Below are 17,944 nucleotides of genomic sequence, written 5' to 3'. Positions count from 1 at the left end.
AAAATTGGGGACTTGGGGGAAAAATTGGAATTTTGGGGGTTAAAAATTGGAGATTTGGGGGGGAAATTGGGGATTTTGGGGGAAAATTTGGGGGTTTTGGGGTTAAAAATTGGAGATTTTTGGAGAAAATTGGGAATTTTTGGGGGGAAATTGGGAATTTTGGGAAAATTGGGGATTTTTGGAGGGAAAATTCAGAATTTTGGGGAAAAATTGCAGATTTTGGGGGTTAAAAATTGGGGATTTTGGGGGAAAATTGGGAATTTTGGGGTTAAAAATTGGGAAGTTTGGGGGGAAATTGGGGATTTTGGGGAACAATGGGAATTTTGGTGGAAAATTGGGGATTTTTTGGGGAAAATTCAGAATTTTGGGGGTTAAAAGTTGGGGATTTTGGGGGGAAAATTGGGGATTTTTAGGTAAATTGGGAGTTTGGGGAAAAATGGGGATTTGGGGGGAAATTTGGAGATTTTGGGGGAAAATTTGGGGATTTTGGGGTGAAAAATCGGAGATTTTTGGAGAAAATTGGGAATTTGGGGGGGGAAATTGGGGATTTTGGGGTTAAAAATTTGGGGATTTTTGGAGGGAAAATTCAGAATTTTGGGGAAAAATTGGGGATTTTGGGGGAAATTTGGGGATTTTTGGGTTAAAAATTGGGGATTTTGGGGCTTTTTATGAGGGGAAAAATGTGGGGATTTTGGTGGGAAAAATGGGGAATTTGGGGGGATTTTGGGGGGGGATTTTTTGGGATTTTTTTGGTGAAATTTTTAGGGGTTTTTTAGGATTTTTTTTTGGTGAAGTTTTTGGCAATTTTTTGGGATTTTGGGGCATTTTTTGTTTTGGTTTTTTTTCAGAATTTTTGAGTGATTTTTTGGGGATTTTGGGGGGATTTTTTGGGAATTTTTGGGGGAATTTTTTTGAATTTTTTGGGATTTTTGGGGGGGGAAATATTGGAAATTTTTGAGGAAAAATAGGGAATTTTCCAGCAAATTTTTGAGGATTTTTTGTGAATATTTTAGGATTTTTTTTTTTTTTTTTTTGGGATTATTTGGGGGATTTTTTGTGGATTTTTTGGTGAACTTTTTGTGAATTTTTTGGGATTTTTTTTATTTTAGGGGATTTTTTAGGGATTTTTTGGGGAATTTTTTGGGATTTTTTTGTAAATTTTCAGGGATTTTTTGCTGAATTTTTAAGGAATGTTTTAGGATTTTTGGGGAAATTTTTGGGGAATTTTTTTGGGATTTTTTTGTGGATTTTGGGGATGTTTTGGGACATTTTCAGGGCATTTTGGGGGTATTTTTTGGGATATTTTCGGGTATTTTTGGGATTTTTTGGGGCATTTTTTGGCTGATTTTTGGGGACATTTTCAGGATAATTTTTGGGCATTTTCAGAGCATTTTTGGGGCATTTTTGGGATATTTTTCGGGCATTTTTGGGGCATTTTTGGGACAATTTTCAGGACATTTTCAGAGCAGTTTTGGGATATTTTTGGGGCATTTTTCGGGTATTTTTGGGATTTTTTCAGAACATTTTGGGGATATTTTTGGGGTATTTTTGGCACATTTTGGAGACTTTTTTTGGGCATTTTTGGGTTATTTTGGAGGTTGTTTCAGGTAATTTTCGGGACGTTTTTGGGACAATTTTCAGAGCATTTTGGGGATATTTTCAGGAAATTTTCAGGAAATTTTCAGGGCATTTTTGGGATTTTTTTGGGGAATTTTTGGGGTATTTTGGGGCTCATTTTTGAGGCAATTTTTGGGATATTCTTGGGGCATTTTCGGGCTGATTTTTGGGGTTTTTTGGGGTATTTTCCGGGACGTTTTTTGCCGATTTTTGGGCATTTTTGGGACAAATATCAGGGCATTTTTGGGATATTTTGGGGATGCTTGCAGGAGAATTTTTGGGATATTTTTAGGAGAATTTTCAGGATATTTTTAGGACACTTTCAGGATATTATTGGGACGCTTTGTGCTGATTTTTGGACATTTTTGGGGCAATTTTTGGGCTCTTTTTGGGGCATTTTTGGGACAATTTTCAGGACGTTTTAAGGACATTTTCAGGACACTTTTGGGACAATTTTCAGGAGATTTTTGGGGCGTTTTTTGGAATATTTTGGGACAATTCTCAGGATATTTTTGGGGATATTTTTGGGGCCATTTCTGGGGTGTTTCTGTGATTTTTTAGGGCATTTTTGGGGTATTTTTTGGGATATTTTCAGGTCATTTTTGGGACATTTTTTGCTGATTTTTGGGCCAATCTTTGGGCTCTTTTTGGGACAATTTTCAGGGCATTTTTGGGATGTTTTTAGGAAATCTTTGGGGTATTTTGGGGCTCATTTTTGGGTTATTTTTAGGACATTTTCAGAGCCTTTTTGCAGACATTTTGGGGATATATTTGGGACATTTCTGGGACATTTTTGGGACATTTTCAGGATATTTTTGGGACATTTTTGGGGAAATTTTTGGGATATTTTTAGGACATTTCCAGGGCGTTTTTGGAGTATTTTTTGGAATATTTTCAGGATATTTTCGAGACACTTTTGGGGCAATTTCTGGGAAAATCTTCAGGATATTTTTAAGACATTTTCAGAGCATTTTTATGACAATTTTCGTGGATTTTTGGGCCAATTTTTGGGATATTTTTATGACAATTTTCAGGGCATTTTTAGGACATTTTCAGAGCATTCTTGGGGCAATTTCTGGGGTATTTTTAGGTTATTTTTGGGGACATTTTCAAAGCATTTTTAGGATATTTTTAGGGCCCTTTGGGGACATTTTGGGGTATTTTTGGGATATTTTTGGGGCAGTTTTGGGGGTATTTTTGGGGATTTTTTGGGATATTTATGGTGAAATTTTCAGGATATTTTGGGGACATTTTTAGGACAATTTTTGGGATATTTTTAGGGCACTTTCAGGATATTTTTGGGCTATTTTTGGGCTATTTCTGGGATAATTTTATGAGGTTTTCAGGATATTTTTGGGGTGTTTTTGGAACATTTTTGGGACATTTGTGGGACAATTTTTGGGATCCTTTTGAGGCATTTTTGGCAATATTTTTGGGATTTTTTGGGGTATTTGTGCAGCATTTTTGGGGCATTTTTTGGGACAATTTTGAGGGCATTTTTAGGGCATTTTCAGAGCATTTCTGGGATTTTTTTTAGGAAATTTTTGGGGCAACTTTTGGGGATATTTTCGGGGCATTTTTGGGGCCATTTTTGGGGCCATTTTTGGGACAATTTCAGGACTTTTTGGGGATTTTTGGGGCACTTCGGGGTCCCTTTGCTCACCCAGGGCGTGCAGGGCGCTCAGCGCCAGCTCCCGACCCCGCGGCTCCTCCGGGGCCTCCAGAGCCGCCAAAATCCTGGGGAGCACCTGGGGCAGCCACGGCTGCGCCCCCTCACCTGCCAATTAACATTCATTAGCATTAATTAATCTTAAATCATGAAAATTCGGCAAAAATTGGGCAAAAATTGGGCAAAAAATTGGGAAAAAATTGACAAAAATGAACAGAAATTCACCAAAATGAAACCCTGGGGCAGCCAGGGCTGCACCCCCTCACCCGCTTAATTAAAATAATTAGCGTTAATTAATAATAACCCACGAAAATTGGGCAAAAATTGGCAAAATATTGGAAAAAAATTGGCAAAAATGAACAGAAATTAACCCAAAGTGAAATCTGGATAGCCAAGGCTGCACCCCCTCACCTGGTTAATTACCATTAATTAACATTAATTAATAATTAGTCATGAAAATTACCAACAAATTGGGGAAAAAATGGCAAAAAATTGGGGGAAATCAGCATAAAATTAGCATAAATTAACCCAAAACGAAACCCTGGGGCAGCCAGGGCTGCACCCCCTCCCCTGATTAATTAAAGTAATTAGCGCTAATTAATAATAATTCACAAAAATTCGGAAAAGTCGGGGAAAAATTGGGAGGAAATTGGGCAAAAATTGGAAACAAATTCACAGAAATCAACTCAAAATTCAGAGAAATGAACCCAAAATGGAACCCTTGGTGGGTAATTAGTACCAATTAACACTAATTAATATTAATGAAGACTAAATTCATTAAAATTAGCAAGGAAACAGCAAAAAATTGGCAAAAAAAAGGACAAAAATGAGCAGAAATTAACAGAAATTAATCCAAAATGAAGCCCCTGGCAGCACCTGAGGGGTAATTAACACAAATTAACGCTAATTAATAATGATCCATATGAAATTATTCAAATTAGGAAAATTTTCCCCAATTTTCTCAATTTTTCTCCAAATTTGCTTCAATTTCCCGATTTTTATCCCAATTTTCACCCAAATGTTCCCAATTTTCCACATTGGGCCCCAATTTCCTTCAAATATTTCCCAAATTCCCGAATTTTTCCCATTTTCCCCCATTTTTCCCTCAAAATTTCCCCATTTTTATCCCAATTTCCCCAAATTTCCCCCAAATTTTTTCCAATTTCCACCCAAATTTCCCCATTTTCACCCGATTTTTCCTGATTTTCACCCAAATTTCCCCCTTTTTATCCCAATTTTTCCCAAATTTCCCCATTTTTATCCCAACTTTCTCCAAATTTTCCCCAAACATTTCAAGTTTTTCTCCCTAATTTTCCCTATTTTGCCTAATTTCACCCCAATTTTCCCAACTTTTGCCCAACTTTTGCCCAAATTTCCCCATTTTTATCCCAATTTTCCCGATTTTCCCCAATTTCCCCATTTTTATCCCAATTTTTCCCAATTCTCACCCAAATTTCCCCATTTTTATCCCAATTTTCACTCAACTTTCCCGATCTGTATCCCAACTTTTCCTGATTTTCATCCAATTTTCCCATTTTTATCCCGAATTTTCCCAATTTTCACCCAATTTTTCCAATTTTTATCCCAATTTTCCCCAAATTTTCCCCAATTTCCCCATTTTATCCCAACTTTTCCTGATTTTCACCCAAATTTTCAATTTTTAATCTTGAATTTTGCCAATTTTCACTCAACTTTCCCGATCTGTATCCCAACTTTTCCTGACTTTCATCCAAATTTCCCCATTTTTATGCCGAATTTTCCCGATTTTTATCCCATTTTTATCCCAATTTTTCCCGATTTTCACCCAATTTTTCCCATTTTCCCCCGGATTTCCCCGATTTCCACCCGAATTTCCGCGTTTTCCCCGCGCTTTCCTCACCGAGCGCCTCCAGCAGGAACCGGGATTGGGGTTGGAGTTTGGGGAATCGGGGGAGCCCCAAAACGGCCCCAGAACCGCGGGCAGGGCCCGGGCGGCCACCGGGGACAGCTCGGGCTGGGAACCCGAGCAGAAACAGCACGGACCAGCACGGACCAGTACGGACCAGTACAGACCAGTACGGACCAGTACGGACCAGTATGAACCAGTACAAACCAGTACAGACCAGTACGGACCAGTACGGACCAGCACAGACCAGTACGGACCAGTACAGACCAGCACGGACCAGTACAAACCAGCACGGACCAGTACAAACCAGTACGAACCAGTACAGACCAGTACGGACCAGTACGGACCAGTACGGACCAGTACGGACCAGTACGGACCAGCACGGACCAGTACAGACCAGTACGGACCAGCACGGACCAGTACAGACCAGTATGGACCAGTACAGACCAGTACGGACCAGTACGGACCAGTATGGACCAGTACAAACCAGCACAGACCAGTACAGACCAGTACAGACCAGTACGGACCAGTACAGACCAGTACAGACCAGTACGGACCGGTACGGACCAGTACAGACCAGTACGGACCAGTACGGACCAGTACAAACCAGCACAGACCAGTACAGACCAGTACAGACCAGTACAGACCAGTACAGACCAGTACGGACCGGTACGGACCGGTACGGACCAGTACAGACCAGTACGGACCAGTACGGACCAGTACAGACCAGTACGGACCAGTACGGACCGGTACGGACCAGTACAGACCAGTACGGACCAGTACAGACCAGTACAAACCAGTACAGACCAGTACAAACCAGTTAGCCGGAAATTCACCACAAAATTCACCCCAAAAATCCCCCCAAATTCACCCCAAAAATCCCAAAAATTCATCCAAAAAACCCCCAAAATTTGCACCGAAAATCTCCCAAAAATCCCCCAATTTTGCCCAAAATTCCCCCTGGAAATCCCCCCCAGGTTCACCCCAAAAATCCCCCAAATTCACCCCAAAATAACCCAAATTTCAGCCCAAGAAATTCCAAACGTTAGAGCCCAAAACCTCCCAAAAATCCTCCAAAATTTACCCAAAAATGCACCCAAAAATCACCTCAAAAACCCCAAAATGTCACCCCCAAAACTCCAAAATGCCCCAAATTCCTCCCAAAAATCCCCCAAAATTCACCCCAAAAATTCCCCAAAATATCCCAAAAATTGCCCAAAATTCCCCCCAAAATTCCCCAATATATCCCAGAAACCTGAGCCCAAATTCCCCCTAAAATTCCCCAAAAATTGCCCCAAAATTCCCAGATTTTGCCCAAAATTCAGCCCAAAATTCCCCCCAAAATCCTGAAAATTCACCCAAAAACCCCTCAAAAACTGGAGTCAAAAATCCCTCAAAATTCACCCAAAACCCCCAAAATTCAGCCAAGAAAAATCTCTAAAAAATCCCCCCCAAACCTCCCCAAATTCACTCCAAATTCACCCAAAAAATCCCCCGAGAAATCCCAGAAAATTCACCCCAAAAGCACCAAAATTCACCAAAAAAATCTCCAGAATTGGAATAAAAAATCTCTCAAGAAACACCGAAAAATCCCCCAAAAACTCAGCCAAAAATCCCAGAAAAATTCACCCCAAAAATCCCCAAAATTTACCCCAAAATTTCACCCCAAACTTCCCAATAGTTGCGCCCAAAAATTCCAAAATTCACCCAAAAGTCCCCCAAATTCAGCCCAAAAATTCCCCCCAAAAATCCCAGAAAATTCAGCCGAAAAAATCCCCCAAAATTGCCCAAAAATTCACCAAGAAATGCACAAAAATTCGCCCCAAAATATCCCAGAAACGCCCCAAAAATTCACCCAAAATCCCCCAAAATTCACCCCAAATTCACTCCCCAAATCCCCCCAAATTCACCCAAAAATCCCCAAATTTCGCCCAAAATTCCCCCTGAAAATCCCCCCAGATTCACCCCAAAAATCCCCCAAATTCACCCCAAAATAACCCAAATTTCAGCCCAAGAAATTCCAAACATTACAGCCCAAAACCTCCCAGAAATCCTCCAAAATTTACCCCAAAAATTCCCCAAAACATCCTAAAAATTGCCCAAAATTCTGCAACATATCCCAGAAACCTGAGCCCAAATTCCTCCAAAAATTGCCCAAAAAATTCCCAAATTTTGCCCAAAATTCACCCCAAAATGTCCCAGAAACGCCCCAAAATTTCACCCAAAAATCCCCCAAATTCACTCCCAAAATCCCCCCAAATTCACCCAATATTAAAAAAAAAAATTCCACAAAATTCACCCTAAAAATCCCCAAAATTCTCCCCAAAATCTCCCAAATTCACCCCAAAAATTCCCAAAAAAAAATCTCCAAAATGTCCCAGAAATCTGAGCCCAAAATTCACCCCAGAAATCCCCAAATTTGCCCCAAAATTCAGCCAAAAATTTTTTAAAAATCCACAAAATTTGCCCAAAATTCAGCCCAAAAATTCACCCAAAAATTCCCTAAAAATTCAACAAAAATTCCACAGAATTCATCCTAAAATCCCCCAAAATTCACCTAAAATTCATCCCCAAAATCCCCAAATTTGCCCCAAAATTCACCCAAAAATTTTTTAAAAATCCACAAAATTGAGCCCAAAAATCCCCAAAATTTACCCCCAAAATTCACCCCAAAAATCCCCCCAAAAATCTCCAAAATATCCCAGAATTCTGAGCCCAAAATTCATCCCAGAAATCCCCAAAATCCCCAAATTTTGCCCAATTTTTGCCCAAAATTTGCCCAAAATTTGCCCAAAATTCAGCCAAAAATCCAACAAAAATTCCACAGAATTCACCTTAAAATCCCCCAAAATTCACCCAAAATTCCCCAAAAACTCTCACAAAAATTCACCCAAAATCATCAAAATTGGAGTCCAAAACCTCCCGAAAATCCCCCAAAATTCCCCCCAAAAATTCCAAAATTCAGCCAAAAATAATTTCAAAAATCAGTCCCGAAAAATCCCCAAAGATGAGCCCAGAAATCCCAAAAAAATCTCCCAAAATTCTCCAAAAAAATCCCAAAATCGGAGCCCAAAAATCCCCAAAATTGCCCCAAAATCCTGGGACACCTCGGGCTGTCCCAGTACAAACCAGTACAAACCAGTACAAACCAGTTTGGGAGAAATTCACCCAAAATTCCTCCCAAAAATCCCCAAATTTGCCCCAAAATTCACCCCAAAGTATCCCTGAAATTCACCCCAAAATTAAACAAAAATTCCACAAAATTCACCCTAAAATTTGACCAAAATTCATCCAAAAAAAAAATCCCCAAAATTCACCCCAAAAATTACTCCCAAAATTTGCCCAAAAATTTGCCCCAAATTCGCCCAAAAACATTTTGAAAAATTCCACAAAATTCACCCTAAAAAATCACCCCAAAATTCACCCTGAAAATTCCCCAAAATACCCCAGAAATCTGAGCCCAAAATCGCCCCCAAAATCCCCAAAATCGCCCAAAAATTCACTCCAAAAATCCCCAACATTTGCCGGAAATTCAGCTGAAAATTCAGCCCAAAAAGCCCCAAAATTCATCCCAAAAATGGCCCCAAATTCAGCCAAAATTTCCCCAAAAAAGCACCAAAAATTCACCAAAAAACGCCCAAAAATTCACCCCAAAATGCCCAAAATTCCCCCAAAAATCCCAAAATCCTCAAACCCCAAACCAGTACAAACCAGTACAAACCAGTACAAACCAGTAACCCCAAACCAGTACAAACCAGTTTGATCCCAGTTCATCCCAGTTCCTTCCCAGTCCAAACCAGTGTCCCCGAATCCCCTCCCAGTCCCTCCCAGTTTGATCCCAGTCTCTCCCAGTCCATCCCAGTATAAACCAGTATGGCCCAGTCTCCTCCCAGTAACCACAAACCCCCTCCCAGTCCGTCCCAGTTTGATTCCAGTTCGCCCCAGTACAAACCAGTACAAAGCAGCGACCCCAAAGCCACTCCCAGCCCCTCCCAGTACAAACCAGTACAAACCAGTACAAACCAGTACAAACCAGTACAAACCAGTACAAACCAGCGACCCCCGATCCCCCTCCAGTGACCCCCCAGTCCCTCCCAGTATGGCCCAATCCCCTCCCAGTACAAACCAGTATAAACCAGTAACAGATTAACCCATTCCCATTCGACCCCAGTCCCTCCCAGTCCAAACCAGTAACCCCTGAACTCCCTCCCAGTACAAACCAGTCCGTCCCAGTAATCCCGGATTCCCTCCCAGTTTGATCCCAGTACAAACCAGTACAAACCAGTAACCCCCAAACCTCTCCCAATCCCCTCCCAGTTTGATCCCAGTCCCTCCCAGTACAAACCAGTAACCCCAAACCCCAAACCAGTACAAACCAGTAACCCCAAACCAGTACAAACCAGTACAAACCAGTAACCCCAGACCAGTACAAACCAGTTTGATCCCAGTTCATCCCAGTTCCCTCCCAGTACAAACCAGTGACCCCAAACCAGTCCAAACCAGTCCATCCCAGTACCTGCAGCTCCTCCCGGAGCTCCCTCACGGCCGCGGCTGCCGTTCCCCTCATGGCGCCCTCGGGGTCTCCCAGCCCGGCCCGCAGGGCCCCCAGGACCACACCCAGGTACCTGCAGGCCACGCCCACAGACGCTCAGACCACGCCCACCCCGATTAAGCCATGCCCACCCCACCTAAAATGGCGCCCGAGGTAGTTTAGGCCACACCCGCTTTTTCTTTAGACCACGCCCACCTCGCTTCACCCTTTAAGCCTCATTAAAAGGTTTAAGCCCCGCCCACAAGCCAATTAAAGGGTCTAAGCCCCGCCCACATCATTAATTCACACCCACAAGCCCATAAAAGGCCTGACGCTCCACCCACCAGCCTAAACCACACCCACAGCTCCTTTTAAAGTCACAAGTCCCACCCACAATTCTATAAATGTCTTTAAGCCCCGCCCTCAAGCTCTTAAGCCTTGCCCACATACCCATAAAAGGCTTAAAACCCCACCCTTTTCCTTTAAACCCCGCCCACAACCTTTAAACTCCACCCACATTCCCATAAGGCTTCAAACCCCTCCCATTTCCTTTAAACCCCGCCCACAACCTTTAAACTCCACCCACATTCCCATATAAGGCTTCAAACCCCTCCCATTTCCTTTAAACCCCACCCACAACCTTTAAACTCCACCCACAGCCTTTAACTCCACCCACATTCCCATAAAAGGCTTTAAACCCCGCCCACAACTGCATAAAAGGCTTTTAACCCCACCCCCAGCATTTAAACCCCACCCACATTTTCATAAATGCCTTTAAACCCCACCCACAACCTTTAAACCCCACCCACAAGCCCATAAAAGGCTTCAAACCCCACCCACAACCTTCAAACCCCGCCCATTTTCCCACAAAAGGATTTTAACTCCACCCACACCCCCATAATAGGCTTTAAACCCCGCCCACATTCGCACAAACAGCTTTAAACCCCGCCCCCTTTACCATAAATAGGCTTTAAACACCGCCCATTTAACCTTATATGGTCTAACCCCCGCCCCTTTCCTGTGAAGCCACGCCCCCTTTTGCCCATATAAGGCTGCCTCGGCCCGGCCCCTCCAGCAGCGGCAACTTCCGGGTTTGGCCCGACCCCAAAAACGGTGAAATTTCACCCAAAAAACGAGAGGGGTGAGGGGGAAAAGGGTGGGGGAGAGGGCGGGAAGGAGAAAAACGGGGAAAAATTGGGGAAAAACGGCGAAAATCAGCAGAAAATCGGCACAAAAACGACACAAACGTACAAAAAAAACAGCCAAAAATGACCCAAAATTGGCAAAAAATGACCCAAAATCAGCACTGGGAGAGGCAGAAACTGGTAAATGTTTGGGTTTGACCAAAGAAAAGCCCAAAATTTGAAGATTTTCCCTCAGAAAAGGCCAAAATTCTGATTTTTTCCCCTCAGAATGTTCCCGGGTTTCCTGAGGGGAAGGTCCTGGAAGGGCGCTAAAAAAAGCGCGAGAAAATGAAATAAAATTTAAAGAAAATGGAATTAAAATCTATAATTTTGTTCAGTTAGGAAATCCTCCGGGATTTCAGCCAAAATTTCTGATTTTTATTCACCAGGAAGGCAAAATTCTGACATTTTACCCCAAAATTTGATCCAGCAGCCATAAAATGCTTCAAAGGTCCTGAAAGGGCCGGGAAAAAAACCGAAAATTCCTCAAAAAAATCTTTAAAAATTTAATAAAAAATCCTCAAAGTTTAAAACTTCTTTAATATATTTGACATTTAATTGAAAATTTCCAAATTTTACCAAAATTGTTCAAATTTACTTTCAATTTTCCCTCAGGATCTCCCAAATTTCAGCTTAGAAGAGTCTTGAAAGATCAGAAAAAAAATCCCAAAAATCTTTAAAAAAACCTCAAAAAATTCCCAGAAAAATTCTAAAAATTCACTAAAAATTCCCCAAAACTTCCATAAAATCATAAATTTACCAAAATTCCCAAATTTTAACCAAAATTCTCAAAATTTCCCCTCAGGATCTTTGAAAATAATCCAAAAAATGATGCTGAAAGGTCAGAAAAAAACCCCAAAATTCCTCAAAAAAAATTCCAAAAATTTAATAAAAAATCCCCAAAATTTAAAATTTCTTTAACATTTTTAACATTTTGCTGAAAATTCCCAAATTTTACCAAAATATCCCAAATTTATCACAAAATTTCCCTCAGGATTTCTCAAAATTCTTCCTAAAATGGTCCTGAAAAATCAGAAAAAAACCCTCAAAAATCTTAAAAAAAAACCTCAAAAAAATCCCAGAAAAATTCTAAAAATTCACTAAAAATTCCCCAAAACTTCCCTAAAATCCCAAATTTACCCAAATTCCCAAATTTTCACCAAAATTTTACAAACACACCTGCAAGGACACAAAGCAGAAAAGCGTGCTGAGATACTGTGAAAACACAGCCTCCCTACTGTGACAAGTGTGCCACACCGATACCTTGAGCTTGCACCCACCTGGCATGGGCATGCTCGGCCAGGATAGATCGCAAGTGGAGCACCTAAAATTAAAAAAAAAACCAAGAGGAGATGCTTAGAGCTGAACCAGAAACTGAGACCTCAACAATAAAACTGCTTCTGTGCACTACTCAATGCTCACCTTGCCCGCTGGCCTTGACTGCTGCTCTCTGCCTGGACTTCCTAAAAAGAGTGCCAAAGAACACTGCTGTGACAGCCATCATTTCTGCTTCCTCTACCGAGGAAAACAGTGACTGACCTGCTTGGGACAATCCCGTCACCCGGGATGAGGGCTCTGCCCAGTTTTTATCCTTCTGCATCTGAAAGAAAGTTAGGACAAAAGTCAAAGGGCTGCAGAATAGCTTAACAGCTCCACAAATCTTGTGTCCATCAACAAATCCCATCGAGAGTCTAAATACAGCCCACATTACAAATTCCAAGTCCCCAGGACTGCTCCTATTGCACCAGGTTGTGCGGCAGGGCAGAGCAGCTCCGGCACAAATGTGTGCAGACACCCGTGACACAGGACAGGATGTGACAGACAACGGGGACACAACAGGAACAGAAACCTCTAGGCAAGGAAAATGGCTGCAAGGACTGAGAGAATGCAAAAGAAGATGACCGAGCTGAGACCGATGGTGAGCCAATGAGGCTCAGAGAACCCTGGAGAAAGAAGATGCTAACTGAATGATTTAGTCCAAGGACTGCAAAGATGGATGCCCAGGAATCCTATGGTCAGAATCCTCTACCCAACCTCATATTATTACAAGTCCTAATCCACCATAATGGATCCAGGTGGGGCATAGCTGTCCCTACAGCTCAGAACAAGACCTGACAAGACACCTGACTGGATGCTTCCAAAGAGAGAGCTTTTGACTGGGGAGCTCAGACAGGTATCAGAATGATAACTATGGCCTGGGTGTCAGGCCAGGGAAGGTAGAAATCACAGATGCTAAGAATGATGCCAAGGTTTCTGACAGGCCCCTCAAAGGGCTAAGGTAAAAGACAGGAGATACACAAACAACACATAATGCACAATAGACAAGTGACACGAGACACACCAGGACTGCTCTGCCCCGCTGCCCACCTCAGCACTGTGACCAAAAGTGACACTTTGCTTTTATGGGGCCTAAGGGGCCACGGCTTGGCTACCCTCATCTCCAGAGCCAACTCAAACCCCTCGCCCAGGGAGTCCTGACCCAGCACCCCGCTTTCATCCCCTCTGTGGGTCATAGCTCTCTACTTACCTCTCGGACATCTGGTGATGCTGGTCTGTATCAGGTGCAAAGGAGGGCTGCCTTGCCAGCTGGGGAGTTCCTGCTGGCACCGGGCTGTTGTCTCTCAGACAGCTAGATTAAAGAAAACTAAACATCAGTGCCTGATCTTGGCACCACATCAGCAAAAACCCCACAAGTCTGCTACTCACCATTCTCCTAACAATGGCCCAGCTCCTCAAGTCGCACGCTTCAGCCGTGCTCAGACGCCGATGCCGTTGTCACGGAGTACGCCTGGGTGAAGAGGACAGGAGATGATATGGCATTGCTGAAAACTGAGTGGACCCTCGCTTCTCCTCCCTACTTCCCCGACTCACCGCAACTCCTCGGCGGTTCCTGACGGCTACCTGGAAGACGGGGCTCGCAAGGGCGGCAAACCCAGTCTGTCATCTGGTTGGGGATGGGAGCTTGACATGCTCAGAGTGGATTGCCTAGGGCACAAAAATGAGAATGGAGACTTGGACTTGCCCCAGGAATTGAGACCTCAGCAACAAAGGCTACTGGTCACTGCTCACCTTGCCTTCTTCAACTTGACTGCTGAGATCCAGCTATGCTTCCTAAAAACAAAGAGCAGTGCTGTAACAGGGTCACACTTGACAAACGCCCTGCACAGACAGATGGTGACTGACCTGATTGTGGGAACCCCCTCCCACAGGATGGGGTGCTCATCCATGGATGCAATGCATCTGCACCTGAAAGAAAGTTAGAACACATGTCAAACACCTGCAGGATAACTCAAAACCTGCAAACACCTTATACCAATCTAGGAATATCATCTAGAGTCCAAGTACACCCCACATTACAAATTTAAACCCCACAAGGTTTGTCCTATTACACCAGGCTATGCAGCAGGGCAGAGCAGCTCCGGCACAAATGTGTGCAGACACCCGTGACACAGGACAGACAGGACGTGACAAACAATGGGCACAAGACACAGACAGAAATCTCTTGGCAAGGAAAATGGCTGCAAGGACTGAGAGAATGCAAAAGAAGATGACCGAGCTGAGACCGATGGTGAGCCAATGAGGCTCAGAGAACCCTGGAGGAAGAAGATGCTAACTGAATGATTTAGTCCAAGAACTGCAAAGATGGATGCCCGAGAATCCTACGGTCAGAATCCTCTACCTGCCCTCACATTCTTTCAAGTCCTAATCTGCCATAGTGGATCAGGTGGGGCATAGCTGCCCTTACAGCTCAGAACAAGACCTGACAAGACACCTGACTGGATGCTTCCAAAGAGATAGCTTTTGACTGGGGAGCTCAGACAGGTATCAGAATGATAACTATGGCCTGGGTGTCAGGCCAGGGAAGGTAGAAATCACAGATGCTAAGAATGATGCCAGGGTTTCTGACAGGCCCCTCAAAGGGCTAAGGTAAAAGACATGAGACACACAAACAACACATAATGCAAAATAGACAAGTGACACGAGACACACCAGGACTGCTCTGCCCTGCACACCTCAGCACTGGGATCAAAAGTGAGACTTTGCTTTTATGGGGCCTAAGGGGCCACTTCATGAACACCCCCCACCTCCAAAGCGGACTCAAAAACCCCTCCCAGTAATTCCCAAACCAGCACCCTGCTTTCATCCCCTCTGTGGGTTGTAGCCCTCTACTTATCTCTCAGACATCTGGGGATGCTGGTCCATGTCAGGTGCAAAGAAAGGCCAACTCGTCAGCTGGGAAGGTCCTGCTGGCACCGGGCTGGTGTCTCTCAAACAGCTAGAGTAAAGAAAACCAAACATCAGTGCCTGATCCTGGCACCACATCAGCCAAAACCCCACCAGTCTGCTACTCACCGTGCTACTAAGCAGACCTGGCACCTCCTAACCCTAACCCTCTGCCATGGATCTGCACCTGAAAGAAAGCTAGAACGTATGTCAAACACCACCAGGATAACTCACAAACTGCAAACGCCTTATGTCAATCTAGGAATAGCATCTAGAGGCAAAGTAAACCCCACATTACAAATTCCAACTCCCCAGGGCTTGTCCTATTGCAGCAGGCCATGCGGCAGGGCAGAACAGCTCTGGCACCAATGTGTGCAGACACCCATGACACAGAACGTGACAAACAGGGGGACATTAAACACGACACATTATGCTTGTGGTGAGGGCCTCGAGGGGAGAAGGCAAAAGGGACCCCAAAGACACACTAGGTAACACGGCACACCAGACAACACGACACAGGCCAGAGCTGTTCTGCACTGCCCGCCTGAAAGCTGCCATCAAAAGTAGAGCCTCTCCCTTTAGCTGTCCTAAGACCCCCTTGTGGAGAAAATTGCTTTTCCCTCTGCTAACTTTTAAATCTGTCCCAATAACTCCCAACCCACTACCCTCCCATCTCCAGGCTGTGGCCCCCAATTTATCTTTTGAATTATTGGTGATGGGAATCCACTTTGCACCTGATATGAGTCTGCCTCGGAGGGCCCTGTGATGGCCGGATAGCCTCTCAGTCAGCTACAATAAAGAAAACCAAAACCAAAGCATGAGTTCAGAGTTATGTGGGCCAAATCCCAGCAACGGAACTACTTGCCCTCTCCTGATTATGCCTGGCTCTTTCAGGCTCCAGCTTCATCCTGATTCCAAGGCTATGGCCTTTATTAGGAGTGGCACCTGGATTTGAAAAAACCAAAGTTAAATGGCATTCCCGTGAGTGCAGTGGATGACCTTGTGTGAAGAAGACATGAGAATGCCTCTGCTATGCTTCTGAAAAACCTCGTGTGAGGGAGCCCTCAAATAAACACCCTTTCTCACCCTGCGGCCTTCAAGCCCCCCCCCAAGAACTCTCAACTGGATTCCTGCTCACCCTCCCTTCTCCTACTCACAATCCTCAAGTCACCCAAAGCCTCAATCTCAAACATCTTCTTGGACACTGGGAAGATCGCTCTTGTGACAGAAGCAATCGGCTGAAAGAAGTAATGTAATTGACACCACCTGGAATCTCTGGAAGCTGCACTCCTCCTAAAAACAATAAAAAAACATAACAAAACCAGAAATTACAAATATGCTTTATCACCCCTACACACAAAACCCAAAATCACAAACTTAAATACTCCCTGTATTCCATGGTGTTTTCTTCACAGTATTTTCCAAGCCTCAGTTGCTTTAGATGCCCAGAAACACCTGCTGAAAACAAGCTGAGATGAGCTGAAAGAGCTTCTTCACTGAAATGAGAGGAGAGCTCTTACCCCAGCACATCCCACAGAGGGAATGAAGCCCCTTAGCCAAGGCTGGGGTTAATATACCCCTGATTGTGCCCGCCTCTCATTCCCATGATGCCTGGGAAAAGGGAGGGGGCTAATCCCACCGGGTATAAAAGCCCTTAGAAGAGCTGCAGCAGTTTTGCTCCTCTGACTCAGATTCAAGGGGAGTAAAGGGCTTGTTATAGAAGAAAACTCTTCAGAAAAACAATAGCGCTTTCTTTTTTCACAACGACTACTTGCAGCAGAAGAACAAAAAACTGGTAAGACATAAAACTTTGTATTAAAGTTACATAGCTGGATAGATTGGGTCATTTGCTGCTACCTTACATAATTATTCTTTGGTGATTGCTAAGTAGAACATCAAGTATGACTAAGTAGAGTGGAGAAGAATGGTAATGACATAAATAGCCTAAGTCTCATTGGGACTCCTAATTAGGCCTATCTACATTAGAAAGAAAAATGAGAAGAAAAACCTCCTGGGCGGCTTATGTGTTAAGTACACTCCAGGCTCGCTCTTGTCTAAGATAGCTGGTCCAAAGGCACAGAAAAAAGTGGCCAGAAATTAATATTTAAATCCTAAAAATGCTGAAAAAGACAGAGCTTCCTTCCAGTGAACCTGTAAAAATTAGAAAGCGGGGCAGTTAGCTCTGCTGAAACTGATAAAATGGCAAATAAACCGATTCTACCCTATAGTTTATTTTCCAAAAATATTGTGAAAAGAAGGGTTCTCCTCAATTTAAATCCCTCCAGCAATAAAAAACCAGAATTTTTTTCGTCAATCAAAACCCTTAACAACGAGGGACAGCTGGGGAATGTTTTCAGGAGGCACTTAAGACTCACCAAGCAACCTGACTTTGCGGTGGTGGCAGCTTGTGTCTGGGAGACATCTGGCTCGATGCACAATTTTCAGCAAGCAGCCGGCCACTCTGGGCCATAGACCTCTGAACACCAGTGTGTTCAGAAGGGCCTATAGGCCCTTTTCCCTATCAAAGAAAACTAACTATTCCAGGTTCAAGATGGCAGTTTGCAAGAGGCAATTAGCACTACCAAAGTACCTCGAGTTGTCACTGGTGCCAGCTTGGATCTGGGAGGCATATTTCACAAAATAGAATTTCAGCAGGCAGCACACCACTCCGGGCTACAGGCCCGTGAACACAAACACTGTCCCTTTTCCCTGCCGAACAAAACTCACCAGGCCAGGTTCGCAGGAAGCAGTTGGCACTGACTATGCAGCCTGATTTTGCAGTGGTGGCGGTGTGGGCTGGAGAGGCATCCTGTGCAATGCAAAATATCAGGAGC

Source organism: Ammospiza caudacuta, chromosome 28 (assembly GCF_027887145.1).
Source record: "Ammospiza caudacuta isolate bAmmCau1 chromosome 28, bAmmCau1.pri, whole genome shotgun sequence".
Classification (NCBI taxonomy): domain Eukaryota; kingdom Metazoa; phylum Chordata; class Aves; order Passeriformes; family Passerellidae; genus Ammospiza; species Ammospiza caudacuta.
Note: the sequence above shows the minus strand (reverse complement) of the source record.